At 40.2% G+C, this 21,660-nt stretch overlaps 1 pseudogene; it reads left to right on the forward strand.

Moving 5' to 3' along the window:
- The first annotated feature begins 11,170 nt into the window (after positions 1 to 11,170).
- LOC120548879 lies at positions 11,171 to 12,024 on the forward strand (annotated as a pseudogene).
- The last annotated feature ends 9,636 nt before the right edge of the window (positions 12,025 to 21,660 follow it).

Here is a 21,660-nt window from a genome sequence, read left to right on the forward strand (position 1 = left end):
ATGCTCAAGAGTGCAGTCATTGCGGCTAGTGAGACAGAAAAGGAAGAGGCCCAAAATCTTAGACTCGTCACTAATGCTGATGTTGGAGCTTCAAGTGATGGTTCGGAGTAATTTCACCCTAGGGTCCTTTGCACCATGACCAAGAGCCAAACACCCCCCCAGAAGCTTTTTTCACCTGGGTCGAACATTGGGAGAGTTAGCGTAGAGTAGCGTTAGCCGCTGAATAGCTTAGCGCGGGGCTAATGGACCCACGTTTGTATCTCTTAAATGACCCCACTAATAATGCCCAAAATGATACCAAAGGTCTACACTAGTATATATAGGTTATGCACTCATAAAACGATGGATTGGAAAGTTTGTAAGTACACCAGAAGTTTATGTAAATAACACTTGCCTGCTGGCTTCTGCTCTCTGCTGTTGTTGCTGCTGTGAGACGAGTGCTTAGGGACATCTACAAATTACAACACCGAAAAGAGATGCAACAAAAATATTTTTTAATTTAACTTATTTTTAAAGTAAGTGCTGTAATATAACTAGCAGGAGACAAGTAATAATTGAGGTAAGTTTGGAGACATTACCTTATTTAATCATTAAATTAATACATGTTTTTGTTTTATCTCTTTCGGTTGTATTTATTGACGGCCCCTCTAAGCACTCGTCCCAACTGCAGGTAGCAGCAACAGCAACAGAGAGCAGAAGAGAGCAGGCAAGTGTTCATAAACTTCTGGTGTCACAAACTTTCCAATCCATCGTTTTATGAGAGCATAACCTATATAGACTAGTGTAGACCTTTGGTATCATTTCGGGCATTATTAGTGGGGTCATTTAAGAGATACAAACGTGGGTCCATTAGCTACTCAGCGGCTAACGCTACTCTCCGTTAACTCGCCTAATGTTAGACCCAGGTGAAAAAGCTTTCTGGGGGAGTGACTTAGAAGATACATCTCGAACCATCACTTTCAGCATCAGAATCATCTGATTTTGAATCAACAGGCCTAGCTGATGGACAGTCATGAACAGTGTCGAATGACAGATGAGTCTCACTGAATGCTGACTTCTGCTCATGTTCCCCTATACCTGGTTGGTCCACAACTGAGCTACAAACTGAAACCCCTGACTCCAATGCTACACTTGGGCATCCAACATGTTCCAGTTCTGCGACAGAGTTGCCTTGCATGTCGGGATCAGTATAAGTTTTCTCAAACTGCTGCAGGATTTCTGACTCTGTGGCCCTAAGCGTTGATTTAATTTTCCGCCTCTTTGACCAGCGTGAAGTCATTGTACAAGTACAAGTGCAAGTGGTGCAAGTGTTTGCAGAAATGAAATTTAAAAAAATTGTTTTGCTTACTTGGTGTGCAATAGTGATCTTTAATAGAACAGAAAGGACAAAAGTCAGTGTTAACAAACAGCAATTTAAATACACAATCACAGTGTGATTGTACTCTATACATATGTACTCAGGTAACCAAAATGTTTCCCCTTAGGTCTATATTCCCTCAATATTTGTATCTGCTGTATCATGTATCATTACTTGGTTAAGAAGTCCGGACACACATTTATATATTTTCTTTATTGTTATTATATTTAGATTGTGGTACAAAAATCATATGTAAATGATCCACATGTGATTAAGTAGTAAAATAGAAGTCAAAATAGAAAACAGCTCCCTATGTTTTGACTGATACAGCTGTCTATGATCTGTGCTTTGTGTTGTCTATTAGGCCACGAGCTAGACGGTCTTACAATGCACCCCCCACCTCCCAACCAAACCAACTTTTTTTGTATGCACGTAGTTGTCTGCGTTTGAGCTCTTGGTTATACTAAGATGTTCGAAGGATAGGGTGTCCAGATTTCCCGGAACTAAAACCGTAGTGACTATGACCGTAGTGCTCGTGCACGATCACACTTTTTAACATGAACAGCCCAGGTCAGACATAGACACAGACAGATTAGACACAATTTTGCCAACAGCACACATAGGCCTACTGCTCACAACATAATGGGGTATCTCAGTTAATATTGTAGAAATATATTGGGTTCAGAATAAGAATGTCCTGTAGCCTGGGATGGCCTCGCTGTCTCCTCCTCTCTGGCATGTGTAAGATAAGACGGGTTCAAATTTAGTGGAGCAAAAGTGCTCCTGATTTGTTTAATAAACATTTGGAACAGAATGCACCTAATGAAATATGTTAAAGTAACAGACAATCTTTAGGCCATGAGAGAAGAAGAGAATGAGAGCGATCCCAAGGCTAGCGCGCAACTTTTCCATCTTCTCGGAGTGATATCCAAACGATTGGCGGCCCAGACGCAATGGCGGGAGGAGGAACCGGAAGATGAGTAAAAGAATAGGGACAAGGAAGGTCCGGTGTCAAGAGAGAGAGAGACTTTGTTGGTGGCTAGGGAGAGAAAGTCTTGAAGGAGCGGCTGATCCATATGCATATGAAATATCTGTTTGCAATATCATTTTACTAAAGATTGTTATAGTTTAACTGAACGAATCCTGAGTGTTCATTTCCTGGTCTGCCTTTCAACGAACACAATAATTAAAGGGGAAACTTTGAGAAGTGACCGGTGGTTCTAAAAAGACTCTGGCCTTTTGAGCCAGAGTAGAATCGTTCGCATCTTTTCCTACAATATTCATGAATTTTCTTGATGTATGTATCCCGCCGGCACAGGACCAACCTTCAAAGTTGAAATGTGGTTGAAATAATGTCAGTTGTCGTTTCAACCGTGAAACACAGTTAAAACAACGTCTAATGCTAAAAGGTTGTAAAAAGGTCAAGTAAATACACATGAATTAACGTTGAAATTATGTAAGGTGAATCAACAGGTCTTCAACCATATTATAAATGACGTACATTTTTGTTCAAAGTTTGTTTTTATTGTTTTTAACAACATAAATCACATTCACAGTCCCCCCACCCTTAGAATAGCGTCCATACTGTCCATTAAATCAAAATAGAATTGTAAGAACCGAGTATACATACAAACATACTAACAAACATTAAACTCCAACCAAACACAACAAATACATACATACAGTGCCTTGCGAAAGTATTCAGCCCCCTTGAACGTTTCGACCTTTTGCCACATTTCAGGCCTCAAACATAAAGATATAAAACTGTAATTTTTTGTGAAGAATCAACAACAAGTGGGTCCCAATTATGAAGTGGAACGAAATTCATTGGCTATTTCAAACTTTTTTAACAAATAAAAAACTGAAAAAGTGGTAGTGCAAAATTATTCAGCCCCTTTTACTTTCAGTGCAGCAAACTCTCTCCAGAAGTTCAGTGAGGATCTCTGAATGATCCAATGTTGACCTAAATGACTAATGATGATGAATAGAATCCAGCTGTGTGTAATCCAGTCTCCGTATAAATGCACCTGCTCTGTGATAGTCTCAGAGGTCCGTGTAAAGCGCAGAGAGCATCATGAAGAACAAGGAACACACCAGGCAGTCCGAGATACTGTGTTGTAGAAGTTTAAAGCCGGATTTGGATACAAAAAGATTTCCCAAGCTTTAAACATCCCAAGGAGCGCACTGTGCAAGCGATAATATTGAAATGGAAGGAGTATCAGACCACTACAAATCTACGAAGACCCGGCCGTCCCTCTAAACTTTCAGCTCATACAATGAGAAGACTGATCAGAGATGCAGCCAAGAGGCCCATGATCACTCTGGATGAACTGCAGAGATCTACAGCTGAGGTGGGAGACTCTGTCCATAGGACAACAATCAGTCGTATACTGCACAAATCTGGCCTTTATGGAAGAGTGGCAAGAAGAAAGCCATTTCTTAAAGATATCCATAAAAAGTGTCGTTTAAAGTTTGCCAAAAGCCACCTGGGAGACACACCAAACATGTGGAAGAAGGTGCTGTGGTCAGATGAAACCAAAAATCGAACTTTTGGCAACAATGCAAAACGTTATGTTTGGCGCAAACAACACAGCTCATCACCCTGAACACACCATCCCCACTGTCAAACATGGTGGTGGCAGCATCATGGTTTGGGCCTGCTTTTCTTCAGCAGGGACAGGGAAGATGGTTAAAATTGATGGGAAGATGGATGGAGCCAAATACAGGACCATTCTGGAAGAAAACCTGATGGAGTCTGCAAAAGACCTGACACTGGGACGGAGATTTGTCTTCCAACAAGACAATGATCCAAAACATAAAGCAAAATCCACAATGGAATGGTTCACAAATAAACATATCCAGGTGTTAGAATGGCCAAGTCAAAGTCCAGACCTGAATCCAATCGAGAATCTGTGGAAAGAACTGAAAACTGCTGTTCAAACGCTCTCCATCCAACCTCACTGAGCTCGAGCTGTTTTGCAAGGAGGAATGGGCAAAAATGTCAGTCTCTCGATGTGCAAAACTGATAGAGACATACCCCAAGCGACTTACAGCTGTAATCGCAGCAAAAGGTGGCGCTACAAAGTATTAACTTAAGGGGGCTGAATAATTTTGCACGCCCAATATTTCAGTTTTTTATTTGTTTAAAAGGTTTGAAATATCCAATAAATTTCATTCCACTTCATGATTGTGTCCCACTTGTTGTTGATTCTTCACAAAAAATTACAGTTTTATATCTTTATGTTTGAGGCCTGAAATGTGGCAAAAGGTCGAAAAGTTCAAGGGGGCCGAATACTTTCGCAAGGCACTGTACATAAAGAATAAAAAATAAATAAAAATAATAAAAAAATGAAATGAATAAATAAATAATAAAGTGTCCAGGGCATTATTTAAACAGACTTATCAACATATTCAATAAAAGAGCGCCACAGCTTAAAAAATTGTTTTTCCGATCCTCTTAGCGAATACCTAATTTTTTCGAGGCAGAGACAAGACATCATATCTTTGATCCATTGAGTGTGAGTGGGTGGCAAGGGGTCTTTCCACTTTAATAATATTGCTCTACGTGCGATCAGGGAAGAGAAAGCAAGGACCTTACACATTGATGCTGACAACCATACCTCCTCTGGAGCAACTCCAAATAATGCCACCAGAGGTTCTGGCTCTAATCTATGCTGAAGGACCGCAGAAAGGGTGAGAAATATGGATCGCCAGTAATGCCCTAATTTGGGGCATGTCCAGAACATGTGTATTAACGTTCCCTCAGCACATTGACATCTATTGCACATAGGGTTAGTATCAGGAAACATTTGAGCTAATTTAACTTTGGATATATGAGCTCTGTGTACTAATTTAAACTGTAAAAGCGAGTGTCGAGCACATATTGATGATAAGTGGACCTGTTTAAGAACACAGTTCCATGTGTCTTCGGAGAGTGGTCTATTAAGGTCTTCCTCCCAAGCTCTTTTAATGTTATCCAGAGATGAAGATGCCAGATTTATCATTAAATTATAAATAATAGCGATTGAGCCTTTAGCTATTACATTACATGAAAGGAAACTATCCAAAGGATTTTCAGAAGGCATCGTTGGGAAGTCTGGTACGAGTGACTTAACGTAATGTCGTACTTGCAAGAATCTAAAAAAATCTGACTTGGTAAGACCAAAACGTAATACCAATTGATCAAAAGAAGCGAGAACATTATTCACAAATAAATCTTTGAAACATTTTATCGAGGCCAACTCTTGAATGAACCATCCTGCATCGAAGGTGAAAAAAAATGATTATGGAACACAGGGCTAAGAAGTCCCTAAAACCAAATGATTTCCTGAATTGGGTCCAAATCCTCAACGAGTGTTTTACCACTTGGCAATCGACAGAAGCATAAGAAGTCAACTGTAAATTAGATGCAAGAAGTGCTAGGGGGGAAATTTGCTTGTAAGCATTCATTTCCATGTCCACCCAGGCTGGTCTACTGGACAAAAGGTGATAATGCCACCAATAAAGTGTATTTCGGATGTTAGCTGCCCAGTAGTAAAACTTAAAATTAGTTAAGAACATACCACCATTGCATCTAGGCCTCTGAAGGTATGCTTTGCATAAACGAGGGTGCTTACCATTCCAAATGAAAGAAGAGATAACAGAGTCCAAAGATTTAAAAAAAGACAGGGGAAGAAATAAAGGTAAACACTGAAAGAGATAAAGAAATTTAGGAAGCACCACCATTTTAATGGAATTAATGCACCCAATAAGGGAAATCTTTAAAAGGTGACCATTTAGAAAGATCTTTCTTAATCCGTTCAAGAAGTATGCCAAAATGATGTTTAAAAAGATGCTTATGATCGCGAGTGATACAGACCCCAAGATAAGTGAGCTTATTCTGGAATAGTTTCAGAGGTATGTTGGAATACTGTAATTGCGTATCTACCTTGTTAATTGGAAAAAGTTCACTCTTGTGCAGATTAAGCCTGTAGCCAGAAAGCCGACCAAAATTCTCAAGCAAAGATAGAGCCACAGGTAAAGAAGTTTGTGGATTTGATATAAAAAGCAGTAGATCGTCTGGATATAGAGTTAACCTATGCACGGTCTCACCTCGGGTAATTCCAGTGATCTGCTGACTCTGGCGTAGGGCGACTGCTAGGGGCTCAATAGCTAAAGCAAATAGTAGTGGGCTTAGCGGACAGCCCTGTCAGGTTCCGCCATGCAAGTTAAATGGCCTAGAGTAAAGACCATTACTTAGGACTACTGCAGAGGGAGCACTATAAAGTAAATTAATCCAGGAAAGAAAAACTGGGCCAAATCCAAATTTTTCTAAAACTAAAATAAGGTACTCCCACTCAACCCTGTCGAACGCCTTCTCTGCATCTAAAGAAACAAACATTCTGCAATGGCCTGATGCTGAGAGTATACCACATTAAGTAAGCGGCGGATATTAAAAAATGATTGAGGATTTTTTATAAACCCTGTTTGATCAGGAAAGATGATAGTGGGGAGGACATCTTCAAGTCTTGAGGCAAGCACCTTCGCTAAAATTTTAACGTCGCAGTTGAGCAGAGAAATTGGCCTATATGACGCACAGTCTAAGGGGTCTTTATCCTTTTTCAGTAATAAAGAGATACAGGCTTGATTTAACGTTGGGGGAAGAGTCCCGGTCTTAAGAGACTCAGAAAAAACAGATGTCAAAAAAGGAGCGAGCTGTACTGAGAATTTTTTATAGAATCCTGACGGAAAGCCGTCAGGTCCTGGGGTTTTGCCGGATTGTAAAGAAGAGATAGCCGCCGCCACTTCCTCCTGAGAAATCGGCGCCTCTAAAAGGTTGCGAACATCCGAGGATAAAGTGGGGACATTTCGTCGGCCAAGAAAATCTTCGATATCCCCCTGCGAAGAGGGTTCAGATGTATACAAAGTAGAATAAAAATCTCTGAATGTCGTTAATAGTATTTTGATCAGCTGTGACCTCCCCGTTATCTAGACGAAGACCAGTTATAATTTGTTTAGCACGTAGTCCTCGCAGCAGATCAGCTAAAACTTTCCTGGATTTTTCCCCACTTTCATGAAAAACACTCCTGGTTTTCCTCAAAGGGCCCTTTATCTCATTGGTTGAAAGCAAGTCGAGCTCTGATTTAAGTTTAAGACGTTTCTCATACAAATCTGGCGTGGGAGACGCATATTGTTCATCTAATTTTGAAATATCATTAGCGAGCGAGATTTATAAATGACGTACATTTTTGAAATATAATTAAAAAACATAAATTTATGTCAATTGTATGTAAATAGTCTACTATAGACCAATTCAGATATCTGAATTAAATGTAAAAATAGAAGAAAACAATTAATTTGCCCATTTGTTTTTTGGGTAACACTTGACAGTACCGACATAATCGTGACATGACACAACAATGCATTTCTAATTCAAGTTGTATGGAACCTTAGTAACATTAAAGGGGTGATAGAATGCAAAACCGATTTTACCCTGTCATAGTTGAATAACGATAGTTCGGTGGGTAAATAGGACATACATAGAAGCTCAAAATCCCATTGACACCCCTTTACTATGAAAATCTCATATTTTGAAACTGCCGCTGAAAACGGGCAAATCTCAACAAAGCTGGAAGTTGACGTCAACCTCCCAAAAACCGGAACCTTTGTCACAGCCATGGGTGTATTAAGAGAACGGTCACGCCCCAACATTTACATAGGCTACACAACTGACCTGAGATCAGGTAGTTTTCTGAATCTAACTAGGTCACGCAGATCTCTGCTATTCCATTACAAAATTCACTTCTGAAACTTTTTTATGCGAGAAATCAACCATATAAAGCTCAAATATGGGCCGCTTTACGAAAATGGATGGCTAATTGCAAATTTTCTCCGACTGTGTGTCGGAGTTTAGTGCCGGTGTTGGTGCTGCCTGGGTTGCTACATCGCCGCCCTGACCGCAGTGTCAGCGAGCTTGTTACGCCCGCAATCTTTTACCGCAGCCCGCAGGTTCCAGTAAATCTTATAATTGGTATGTGTGTTGAGTTATTTAAACAATCAATCGGGGAAATAAACGCCTCTTGTCCGCGAGTCTCATTGATAGAGCCGCGGTGAGATGGAGTCCATCAATGAGAGCTAGCTAGCCTCCTCCTAACTCTGACATTCACAAAAATACATTCAATTGAAATCCGAAATCGGACAAGTGTTAGCTAAGCTTTGTAAGACCTTGAGGAACCTGTAATATTCATGCCGTGACGAAATTCAAACTCTAAATATACTTTAGTTATGCGAAAGTGTAGCTAGCTAGCTGGGATATTTCCCCATTGTAATGAATGGGACATATAGCAAGCAGCTGCTCGTCCTACAAAGACGCCTCGCGGTCATAAAAATGCCTTAAAATCAAATCGGACACAACGGTTAGCTTTATAAGACATTGGGGAATGATGTTATATAAGTGGCGTGACGAAAGTCAAACTGTAAATATAATTTAGTTATGGCGACAGTGTAGCTAGCTAGCTGCGGTATTTCCCCATTGTAATGAATGGGACATATAGCAAGCAGCTGCTTGTCCTACAAAGACGCCTCGCGGTCATAAAAATGCCTTAAAATCAAATCGGACACAACGGTTAGCTTTATAAGACATTGGGGAATGATGTTATATAAGTGGCATGACGAAATTCAAACTGTAAATATAATTTAGTTATGGCGACAGTGTAGCTAGCTAGCTGCGGTATTTCCCCATTGTAATGAATGGGACATATAGCAAGCAGCTGCTCGTCCTACAAAGACGCCTCACAATCAAATCGGACACAACGGTTAGCTTTATAAGACATTGGGGAATGATGTTATATAAGTGGCGTGACGAAATTCAAACTGTAAATATAATTTAGTTATGGCGACAGTGTAGCTAGCTAGCTGCGGGATTTCCCCATTGTAATGAATGGGACATATAGCAAGCAGCTGCTCGTCCTACAAAGACGCCTCGCGTTCATAAAAATGCCTTAAAATCAAATCGGACACAACGGTTAGCTTTATAAGACATTGGGGAATGATGTTATATAAGTGGCGGCAGCCGGCCGCGGAGCCCCATAGTGCAGTATCCGCGAAGGGTGACTTTTCCCTGGGTATGGAGCCCAGCAGGCTGCCGCTTTCTCGTCAGACTGTGTAGAGCTCCTAAAGTCCGACACGTCTTACCAAATTTGCAATTAGCCATCAATTTTTGTAAAACGGCCCATATTTCGAGCTTTATATAGTTGATTTCTCGCTTAAAATAGTCTCAGAAGTGAATTTGGTAATGAAACATTGCAGTGTCTGGAATATGAGATTCTGTCGCTTCTCTAATGTATGTGTATTGGGGATTCGCTCAACCAATCAGCGCGCGTCTCTAATGTTTGCGTATGGCAAGTCGCTCAACCAATCAGCGCGCAGCTCATCTAAATATTCATGACCATACCATATTTGGAAGAAAAGCTCTTGTTACAAATAGGGCCAAAACACAGGGATGCATAAGGGCCAATAAAATATCAACCAGGCCATTTTCAGCCCAACCAATGTTACATACCCCATTAGGAGACCATAAGGAACAGTGTGAAATACCCTATATAATCATTCTATCACCCCTTTAACACTATCCTAAATATAATTGCATAAATTGCATGTAAACATCTCTCAAATTGTATGATTTTCCCATAACTTAAGCTACCTAATCTAGAGGCATTAAGACATGCGTGCTTATTTATCCCTCCCTGCACCGGTAACAGTAGAAAGAATGCACTAAAAATATGCCTCTTTAAGTTAGCTACTTCACCATAAACTCCAGTTAAACAATTAAACTCACAATTTGTACTACCATTCATTCAACAAAAAACCCACAGCTAGCAATTGTGTTGAAAAGCAACATTACTTTCCATAACCAATAGATAGAATCATTAGCCTTTTCACAGGCAATATGCAGTAGCTAGACTGCTAGCCTTTTGTGGCTAATTACCCTATTAGCATATGAATACAGCACCTTACCTAACCCGTTAGCTTAGCGCTATTAGCACCGATTAACATGGATGCTAGCAAACTCTAGTGTTAAGGAGTGACTCACCATTTTGGTGCCTATAGGACTTGGGCGTCGTGACGTCATTACTTGGCGTGGCCGCCATGTTGATGGCCTCTTTTACCGCTAACCACTAATCAATCTACTGCGCACTGTTTATATAGACGTTAACGTCTGTCTCAGTTGTGTGTCTTATACTATTTCAACCATGGTAAACCGTTGCTGTATTGTGGGGTGTAATAGCGCCAATACATAATCGCCATGGGATAAAGGTCGAAAATGGTTTAACTTTCCACCGTTTTCCTGCTTGGAGGCGCAACCACGGAGACCAAGTTTCCGAGATAACAAGGAGTCGTCGGCTCGCGGGGATCGCGGCTGTAAGACGACCAAACATAACCTTCCACAGTATCCCGATGTCGATGAGAGTCTGTTCCCTACATTTTCATTCCGGTAAGTTAAAGATGGTGTACGATTTTCTTTTTATACATTGTTTCTTTCCTTCAACCGCGACACCACATAGCTACATTGTAACATACGTTACACATGAATGCGCGCGCACACAAACACAACACAAACATAACAACATTATGGTTCTATGTTTTCAACACTTCTGCTATGGGATGATAATTTTGATTGTGTTACCAGGAAAACCAGCAAATGAAATGTACAACTCGCATCCAGATTGGGCACCATCACTAAACCTGGGCCACACTGAGATGAAGGCCACAAAGACTGCACGCTATGACAGACAGGAAACGATAAAACGGCAAAGGACTGACAGTACACCTGCGATGGATGAGACAGTTATTGATGACCTTGTTCCACCAGGTAAGCCTTATAGAGCCAGCAGATACAAGACCTTATATAGTTTTTGTTGCTGTTGCAGCTGGATGTGGCAGATTTATCTAAACAAATTCCTTATCTGATCCACAGTGGAGAAACCAGCACCAGTAGAGGATGGAGCTGACCAGAGACTGCTGACAGAATGTGACTTCTGTCAGCGTCGGCGCGATGAAATCGACCGGCTGCTGGAAGAGAACAGGGCCCTGAAATGTGAGCTTGGCCAGAGAAAAATGGATGAACATTTCCTGAAGGATGACAACGTCAAAGTGAAGTACTACACTGGACTTCCACACCTTGAAGTTGTCATGGGTGTTCTAGCCTGTGTTGGACCGTACATGACACAGAGTAGTAAAGTACTGTCACCTTTTCAGATGCTTTTCCTGACTCTCATGCACCTTAGACTAAATTTACCAATACAACACATTGCCCACCTTTTTTGTGTAGACAGAAAACTGTTTCCAAAACCTTCAGTAACATCATAAATGTTTTGCATGCGCACACCAGCCCTTTGATCAACTGGCCAGGGCGAGATGCGTTGCATGCAACTATGCCCCATCAGTTTGTGGAGGCCTTTGGGAAGCGTGTTGCCGTTATTCTGGACTGTTTCGAAATATTCATACAGAGACCATCAAATCTTAAAGCTCAAGCTCAGTCATATTCCCACTACAAACACAACACAACTATGAAGTACCTTATTAGTATTACACCACAGGGCTCAATTTCGTTCATTTCGAAGGGATGGGGGGGGCGCGTCAGTGATAAGCACATAACTGATAACTGTGGGATTCTGGACAAACTGTAACAGTAAATTGTGCAAAAGCAAGAAGTGTCACACAATCAGATGTTTTTCAGTGTTTATTTGCAAGTAGTGCAACCTGAGAACACAGAACGGTGCAGTGCAGTTGGAATACTTCAAGGTAAAAGGTTACAAATAAAAAAGGGAACACATAGAAAATGGAGTGCACTTTCTTATATAACAATAAATAAAAAAAATTTATAAATTCTTTCAATACTATAACTAGGTAATCTATAAAATAACAATGGACACGAAGAACATGGAAGTAGTGCAAATTATAAATATAGTAAACAATAATGCAATAACGGATACAAATAAAAATGGAGGTAGTGCAATTTCTTATGTAATAATAAATATACATTTCTTATAAATTTTTTCAATCCTATAAATAGGTATCTATAAAATAACAATGGACACAAAGAAAATGAGGTAGTGCAAATTATAAATATAGTAAACAATAACAATGCAATAACGGATACAAATAAAAATCTATACACTATATGTATATATAATATACAATATATGTCTTTGGACAGCTGTGTGACTACAGACATGCATCACAAAACCAGGAGTCACCTGCTGCAGTGGTTCCATCAAGTCCAACACAGGAAAGGTGGAACCACTGTGTTGCACAGTTCTTGTTGTCACACGCAACCATGTCATCCAGTTCCTCAGGCCCTTGACACACGCACCACATATTCTCCTTATTTTCTGTGGTCCTCTTCCTCGCTCTCTTTTGACCTCTTACTTGTGGGACTGTTACAGTGTTACAAGATTTTACAGCCATAACTCTCGAGGACTGCGGTGTGGAGGCCTCTTGTGTGTAGTGGCGGCAAATGAGCTCAGGGAGGGAAACCTTTAGGAAAAATTCCTGTGCCTTCTGCAGACATGACTCCCAGAACCTGACATCTGGTATGACTCGGACAACAACGATATCTTTCTGTGTCCACACTACAAATCAGAGGTGTATAGTCCAGGTGCCAGAAAGTAGAAATCCTGTCCAGCAGCTGTCCCAACCATCACTAAACCAGCTCCTCTACCAGGTAGATGAGCTCGTTAGTGAAAACACCTGTTCTAGATGTAGAGGCAGATCCAAAAACATGGCAGGATTTTTACTTTCTGGCACCTGGACTATACACCTCTGCTACAAAGTCACAGTATTTGGACTCAGTCACAAAGATCTGTGTCTGCACCTGTTTGTAGTATCTGTGGCCTTGTTTAAGTTTAAATGTGTTGTCCACAAGTTGGAGACAGAAGTCCCTGTCACCATCACAAGCCTCCTGGACAGTGGTATTCTTGTGTTTTGCTGGACACTTTATTTCCAGGCAGCCTTTCCCACAGCAGATACAGTGAAGTAATCCATCGGGTGAAGCGCCTACTTGTGGAAACCCAGGGTTGATGCAGAATCCAGACAGCTCAATTTTCAGGTCAGTGTGGTGTGGTGCTTGTTTGGCCTGATAAGCACTCCTTGCAGTCTCCTCATGCTCAATTCCCCATCTTGTGTCTTGTGTAGTTAACAGTGCTGTTGGGTAGCACAATTTTCTCACCGTCGACACAGCCGGCTTCTCAATGTTGCAAACAACAACTGGATGCATAGCTGAGGCGGTTAGTCTCCCTGCCCGTACTCCATACCAGGCAGATGACTTATGCTGCTGCTTTGTGTGTGTAGTATTTCGTTGTAATAGCCATGATAGTGAGCAGATGTAGATTCCTCAGTGGAAGTTTATTTTACACTTATAACCACATGGAACACAAACCATACAACTATCATGCGTAGCTACATCTCACATCGTATTCCCAACTATTCTAAGGCACCGTATCCCTGTGCACGGCTCCTTAACCTTGAGTGTATCAGTGCGCGGCCCTATATACTACAGTGTGTGTGCTGATGATGTCCGCTTGTTCCTTTGTCACAGCTGAAATGTCTTTCACTTTCTCACAGTGCTGGAGAAGGACAGATAGTGGAGCATGATCAAACTGTGGGTCACGCAGATGGTCTTGCAGGGGTTTTGGCATCACAGCTGGCTGGACAGGGTCAGCATAGTCGTGATAGTAGGTGTCCATTGTCGACATATAAACTGTCCTATGTTTATGGAGAACAGGGAGCAGTGACGACAAGTCGTCCAATGTGGCTTGGGGCGTGTGTCTGCTGGCTCGCGTCCGTAGGCCAGGCATGGGACTGTTATCATCGATGACTCTGTCCAGAGCAATCCTCAGCTTTAGCAGAAATAAAGTCCATCTTGTGGGCGACCTCTCCGTGGACTTTGTCAATTTCAGATGGTATTTTCCAGTAAGCAGGCACATCTGTCACGGTCTTTTTTCCACGGATGCGGACTGCTGCCTCATTCTTAAATAGTAGAGCCCCAACATGTGTACATGACTCTGCAATGCCAGTCATGCGTGTACAGTGTGCACAGCAAACCTGGCCATCGTTGGCAATGATGACCCATGGCTTCAGAGGAGTCTCATTGATGCGTTGAGAGTGCAAGACCTGAGGAGACATAAATGAACATACATTACACATGTGTTCATTTGTCTTAAAACTGGAAAAAACAGCAGTAATAATAAAGTAACACTTTACATTAAGAATGACAGATAAGGACAACACTTCATTATGTTTCATTATATGCAGGAATCCAAACATTAACCTCAACCCCTCAGTAATGTGTATACATGACATATAAATGACATTTATATATACGACAGCAAAGTATAACATCTGAATATTAATTTATGTAGCTTAAGTGAACATTGAACATTGAAAATAAGGGACATTTCCAGGGTTTACGCAACCAAAATACGGGACAATTTAAACTTTCATCTTTCTGTTGCTATCCCTCTGCTGACAGCAAAAATTCGTACTACAAAACTGCTGCATTAACTAAGCGAGTTGTGTGAAGTTAGATCTAAAGTGACTTTGCTTACAGATTGGCGTGAAATCGTGGTCTCACAACAACCACGCTGTTATCTTAAAAAGGCCAACATCACGCTAAGGTTGCTTTCAATTAAGCAAAACAATACTTTGAAAACATCTGTTTCGCTGGAAGGGCAAGGGGTAGCAACAGGAAAAAAGTTAAGAGACTGACAGTTCCGATGGAAGGGCTAAAGTTAATGTTATGAGAGTATTCAAATACTGTATATTTTACAGGAAAATACTAAAACGGGAAGACAGCAGGAGCTCAAACACGTGAGAAACCTGGAAAACGGGAGGGTTGACAGCTACTAACTACACCTTTGAAACACATAGTTAAAAGTATTACATGTGTTGTTAGCACTTACGGTGTAGCTTACCTTTGTCCGGATTACGGTGTTCTCACTGTTTGCCGGCTTTCTGATCTTTCTGATCAGCTCCTGAACCCATCCATTTGTGAACTGTACATGTGACTCCAATGATTTGTAGCTTCGGAACTGTTCTGAAGTGTAGGCGCTCACACCACAAACAAGGTAGGCGAAGATGTCGTATGCAAAACTGCGGCAGCAAGTCTTCGTCGGTGCTCCAATCTTTGTTGGGGAGTTCATAAGGATCCAAACCTTCAATAGTGCCGATTTTGTCCACATACCGGTCCCTGGCTTCCCTATTTAATGTATCCCAGTTAATTCCACATCCTTTTCTGGATTTTAACTTGCTCCCAACTCTGCTTCTTCTCCTCGTTCGAATTGCTGTATTACATTGTTTGTTTACATCAACATGGCCGCCATGTCCCAGAATGCAACGCGGCGCCCAAGCACTATAACTCCGTGACAATAGTTGATTCAGGCACAGCTCTCTTTCGCTCTATTTACAACAAGGTATAGCCAGTATTAGATAGTATTTAGTATGTAGAACTGATTTATTTCACTAACTGTCGTTATTAACAGCCTCCTCTTATTTACTCCTATTTACTTTAAAGCTTGAAAAACACTGATGGGCTTGTAAATAAGCCAATGGGTGAACTTTGGTCCGTGAGCTGACCAATCAGATTTACGTCTTCTAACATCCCTTTTATTATTCATATGCTAATAGGGTAATTAGCCACAAAAGGCTAGCAGACTAGCTACTGCATATTGCCTGTAAAAAGGCTAATGATTCTATCTATTGGTTATGGAAAGTAATGTTGCTTTTCAATACTATTGCTAGCTGTGGTTTTTTTGTTGAATGAATGTTAGTACAAATTGTGAGTTTAATTGTTTAACTGGAGTTTATGGTGAAGTAGCTAACTTAAAGAGGCTAATTTTTTGTGCATTCTTTCTACTGTTACCGGTGCAGGGAGTACGGTGGCCGACAGGGGCAAACGCCCTGCAACTTCAGGAAACACATGCAAATAGACAAAACACAAGCAAATTAAGAAAACAACTACATTAATTTGACAACACATGCGCAGCATTCAGCAAACGCGCTGCAAATACACACAACACAACCAAATATAAAACGCGCTGCATTTAAAAAACGATGCAAAAAGAAAAGCAAACCCCGAAAAAAGAAGCGTATGCAAAAGAAAAACAACTTCATTAATTTGACAACACATGCGCGCATTCAGCAAACGCGATGCAAATACACAACACAACCAAATACATAAACGTGATGGGAATAAAAACGATGCAAAAGAAAGCACACAAACCCCGAAAACAAATGCAAAGAAAACGCTGCATCCAGATTTCTAACGGAAGTTCTCCAGACCTCTGAGGGGAACAGCTGATCAGCTGGATTTTCGACCCTTTTCTGCCTTTTTATTAGAGTCGGGTATGGCTGCATAGTAAAAGAGAACTCCTGTCTCATGTCCTTATTAATAACATAATATAATATTAGTAATATACAGTCTCTGCTCCCATCTCAGCAGGGACGCTGGTGCCGTGTCTCGACCTTTCAAAATAAAAGCTCGTGTTTGGTCGGCGCTCGTCTTCCTTTGGTTTTTTTGGATGTTTTTGAACTAAACAGTACGGCAATCATGCTAATGAATACAATAACTTTTTCAGGGATGTATTACTTACAACACAATGGAGCAAGCAAAGCAATTTTGTCTTTATTTGCAGGCGGGATTTAGGCTATTCAGTTTGATAAATCCCACGGTAAATTGGCTGGTTTACTAAACAGGGGGGGACTATTTTAAATAGTCTATTTTTTGTATTTCAAGAGCGTATTGCTCCACTAATATGAATACAGATTGGTCACTTATTTTGTTGTATAATCACAATATTACAGTTGAGGAGGTCTACACTTCAGTGATGCGCTTTCGGACCTGGAAATTAAACCCTCTTCATATGTGGCTTAAACAAACGTCAGCGTTAAACACTGTAACAGTTTTAAATGTTTTATTACCACGAGTTTACGGACACGTTTACAGACTCTGCTAATTGAGTAGGCCTATCAGCTGTGACCTGACCCACCAACCGAGAGAAAACATATCTCAAACATAGACTAAATATTTACAGTCTATGATCTCACCGTTGCACACCGTTCTGAGATTGAACGTCTCTCTCTCTCTCTCTCTCTCTCTCTCTCTTTCTCTCTCTCTCATAGACTAAGTAGGCTATGCTCTTCCCCCAGCCCCCCCCAAAAAATCAGCTGTTCCACTGCTAGTGTAATATTGTGATTATACAACAAAATAAGTGACCAATCTGTATTCATATTGTGGAGCAATACGCTCTTGAAATACAAAAAATAGACTATTTAAAATAGTCCCCCCCTGTTTAGTAAACCAGCCATTTACCGTGGGATTTATCAAACTGAATAGCCTAAATCCCGCCTGCACATAAAGACAAAATTGCTTTGCTTGCTCCATTGTGTTGTAAGTAATACATCCCTGAAAACGTTATTGTATTCATTAGCATGATTGCCGTACTGTTTAGTTCAAAACATCCAAAACACCAAAGGAAGACGAGCCGACCAAACGCGAGCTTTTATTTTGAAAGCGACGGCACCAGCGTCCCTGCTGAGACGGGAGCAGAGACTGTATATTACTAATATTATATTATGTTATTAATAAGGACATGAGACAGGAGTTCTCTTTTACTATGCAGCCATACCCGACTCTAATAAAAAGCAGAAAAGGGTGCGAAAATCCAGCTGATCAGCTGTTCCCTCTAGAGTCCTGGAGAACTTCCGTTATATCTGGATGCACGGGTTTTCTTTTGCATTTTTTTCGGGGGTTTGGTGTTTTTTTCTTTTGCATCGTTTTTATTCGCATCGCGTTATGTATTTGGCTTTGTGTTGTGTGTATTTGTTCGCGTTTGGGAATCCGCGTGTGTTGTGTGTTGTCAAATTAATGAAGTTGTTTTTCTTTTGCATCGCTTCTTTGGGGTTTGCTTTTCTTTTGCTTTTAACGCGTACTGTTTATATTTGGTTGTGTTGTGTGTATTTGCAGCGCGTTTGCTGAATGCTGCGCATGTGTTGTCAAATTAATGTAGTTGTTTTCTTAATTTGCTTGTGTTTTGTCTATTTGCATGTGTTTCCTGAAGTTGCAGGGCGTTTGCCCCTGTCGGCCACCGTAAGGGAGGGATAAATAAGCACGCATGTCTTAATGCCTCTAGATTACAACACTGTAGCTTAAGTTATGGGAAAATATTACAATTTGAGAGATTTTTACATGCAATTTATGCAATTATATTTAGGATAGTGTTAATGTTACTAAGGTTCCATACAACTTGAATTAGAAATGCATTGTTGTGTCATGTCATGATTATGTCGGTACTGTCAAGTAAAGTGTTACCCAAAAAACAAATGGACAAATTAATTTTCTTCTATTTTTACATTTAATTCAGATATTTGAATTGGTCTATGATCAAATATATAGTAGACTATTTACATACAATTCACATAAATTAATGTTTTTTAATTATATTTTAAAAATATACCTCATTTATAAATCTCACTCGCTAATGATATTTCAAAATTAGATGAACATTATGCTAGGTCTCCCACGCCAGATTTGTATGAGAAACGTCTTAAACTTAAATCAGAGCTCGACTTGCTTTCAACCAATGAGATAAAGGGCCCTTTGAGGAAAACCAGGAGTGTTTTTCATGAAAGTGGGGAAAAATCCGGGAAAGTTTTAACTGATCTGCTGCAAGGATGTTGCTAAGGTTCCATACAACTTGAGTTAGAAATGTATTGTTTATATAAAGGTTGCCTATTAATATAAATGTGCTTTTGATACCTAAGAGAAGAAATTTAAGAACGGTTGTACAAACTAAATAGAGGTTTAGATATTTCAATAGGGGTTAACTGAAATATGATCTCATTTTATTTTCATTGTAGCCTAAGCAATTAATTTTATTACTGAATAGTAATTGAGAGAAATTATTTGGCTTTATCTACAGGTGGAGGAGGTGAAAAGGCCACACAGGGGTGGTCTAGTCCACAGAGGGATATTGAATCACATCGACTCTTCAGATCCCAGAGACTTCCAGGGTTTAGAGATTCCCAGTTCAGTGGGCTGGGTGGCGAGCTACAGGATCGAGACTCTGAACTTAGACGGATTTCCCTTGATTCATTCTTCATGGTGGAAGGACAAACGGAAACCAAACTCATATTGGCCCCAATGTTGAACATCTCTGAACTGTTGTCATCAAAGAACAATTGAGCTCATAGAACTGAAAAGTGTTTCTTTTATGTGCGCACTTTATTTTTTCAGTTAGTTTATCTGTAGGTATGCCATATTTCTGTGTATATTAATACACTTCTCAAACTTTATCCTGGTTTTCTAGTCTCTTTATTGACGTTCAATTCTCTGGTTTTTAATAATCCAGTTTTCTTCTGGTTCTGGTCCAAATTCACACTAGTATCTACTACATAACACTACTGTCAACAAAGATTTTTACATCACATAATGTTTTAGAAAGGTAATTTGGTGTGCGATGTCACTTCTTAAGACATGTCTTATCCTTCATGATATCTTAATGACAAATCAGAATGGTACCACTTTACTTGAGGTCAAAGAATGTATTTGTTACACTGTCATAATGTTGTTATGACAGCTAGTCTTATCCTTCATAATATCTTAATGACAAATCAAAATGGTACCACTTTTCTTGAGGTCAAAGAATGTTTTCGTTATATTGTCATAATGGTGTCATGACAGCAAGTCTTATCCATGATATCTTAATGACAAATAAAATGTTACCACTTTACTTGAGGTCAAAGAATGTATTAGTTACACTAACATAATGTGGTAATGACAGCAAGTCTTATCCATGATATCTTAATGACAAATACAATTGGTACCACTTTACTTGAGGTAAAAATATGTATTAGTTACACTGTCATAATAGTGTCATGACAGCCAGTTTTGTGAAATATCCTGTCACACATCTAGCTGACCAAGTGCTAGAATTGGTCTCTAACCTTGCACATCTAATTATAATAATCATTAGGTCAACATGTCATGAATACAAAAAGAGGTGGATTTTCTGTATGTCAAGTTGTCATGACAAAGACATCCTCTGGTAATGTCATCCTGGTTAATGTCAAGTTGTCATGACCAAGACAACTTCTGGTAATGTCACTTTGATTAATGTCAAGTTGTCATAATCAAGACAAGCCCAACAATGTCAACTTGTCATGACAAAAACCGAATGACACTTAATGACAGAAGTCATAAAGGTTTATGACTTGTTTATAAGGTTTATGACACATTCATGACAGTGTCATGTCACGATTATGTCGGTACTGTCACGTAAAGTGTTACCGTTTTTTGTAATCTGCTAGTTAAAATCCAGTAGTTGGTGTCAATATAACTTTGTGGATGCCAACCGTCTTTTAAAACCAGAAAAGAAAAACTAGTGCTACGTGCATGCGTAGCACCTTCATGCCAATTGAACATTTTGGACAGTGAAGATGGAGATTGGATCGACAGCAGGACATTTTTATGACAGAAGGATTGACTTAATTCATGAAGATACCTTTACATTTTACATATTATTTTCAAAGGTAAGTCAATATTAAAGGCATGCAGATATTTTATGTAATATATAAACGAGTAAGAAGAATGACGTAAATGCTAACACTGTAGTTTGCTAGTAGAGTTGAGCCGGATACTCGGCTGAAACGAGTATCCGGTACGGATAAAGCACTTTTGCCGAGTACGAGTATTATACGAGTAATACGAGTCAATATCTGTGCTCGGATTGAATAAAAATCCTCATTGGGTAGCTGACTGTGTCTGCGTTCTGTGATAGGCTAGTAGTCACAGCGCCCCTCCCCTACACACATACAGATTTATTGTGTTGCTCACTCACACAGAACACTGAGAAGAGAACAGCTCTCTCTCTCTCTCTCGCTCTGTCTCTCCCTCAGGCTTGCGGGTCTTTTCCGTTAATGTTTAGGGTTTCTTTAGCTTCAGGTTAGTTTTTTACTTCAGTTTGTAGTACTTACTTATTAACCAGTAGAGTTCTGGTAAACGTGGGGTTTGTTCAGACATGGTGCTTGGTAGAATCCGACTTGTGTTGCGTCGCTGCCTGTCAGAGATTTCTTTTCTTTTTTAAACCGTCAGCTGGCTCTAACCAGTTTTTTTACTTCACATAACAATTTCTGATCAACCCATATCAATTGCATGCTTAAAATAACATACCGGTTAAAGCCCCGCCCATTTCAAGACAACCCGACCAACTTCCGGTTTAAATGCTGTCCACTTCCGGCCCAGTCCGAGTACAGATACAGATACAGAT

Source organism: Perca fluviatilis, chromosome 20 (assembly GCF_010015445.1).
Source record: "Perca fluviatilis chromosome 20, GENO_Pfluv_1.0, whole genome shotgun sequence".
Taxonomy (NCBI): domain Eukaryota; kingdom Metazoa; phylum Chordata; class Actinopteri; order Perciformes; family Percidae; genus Perca; species Perca fluviatilis.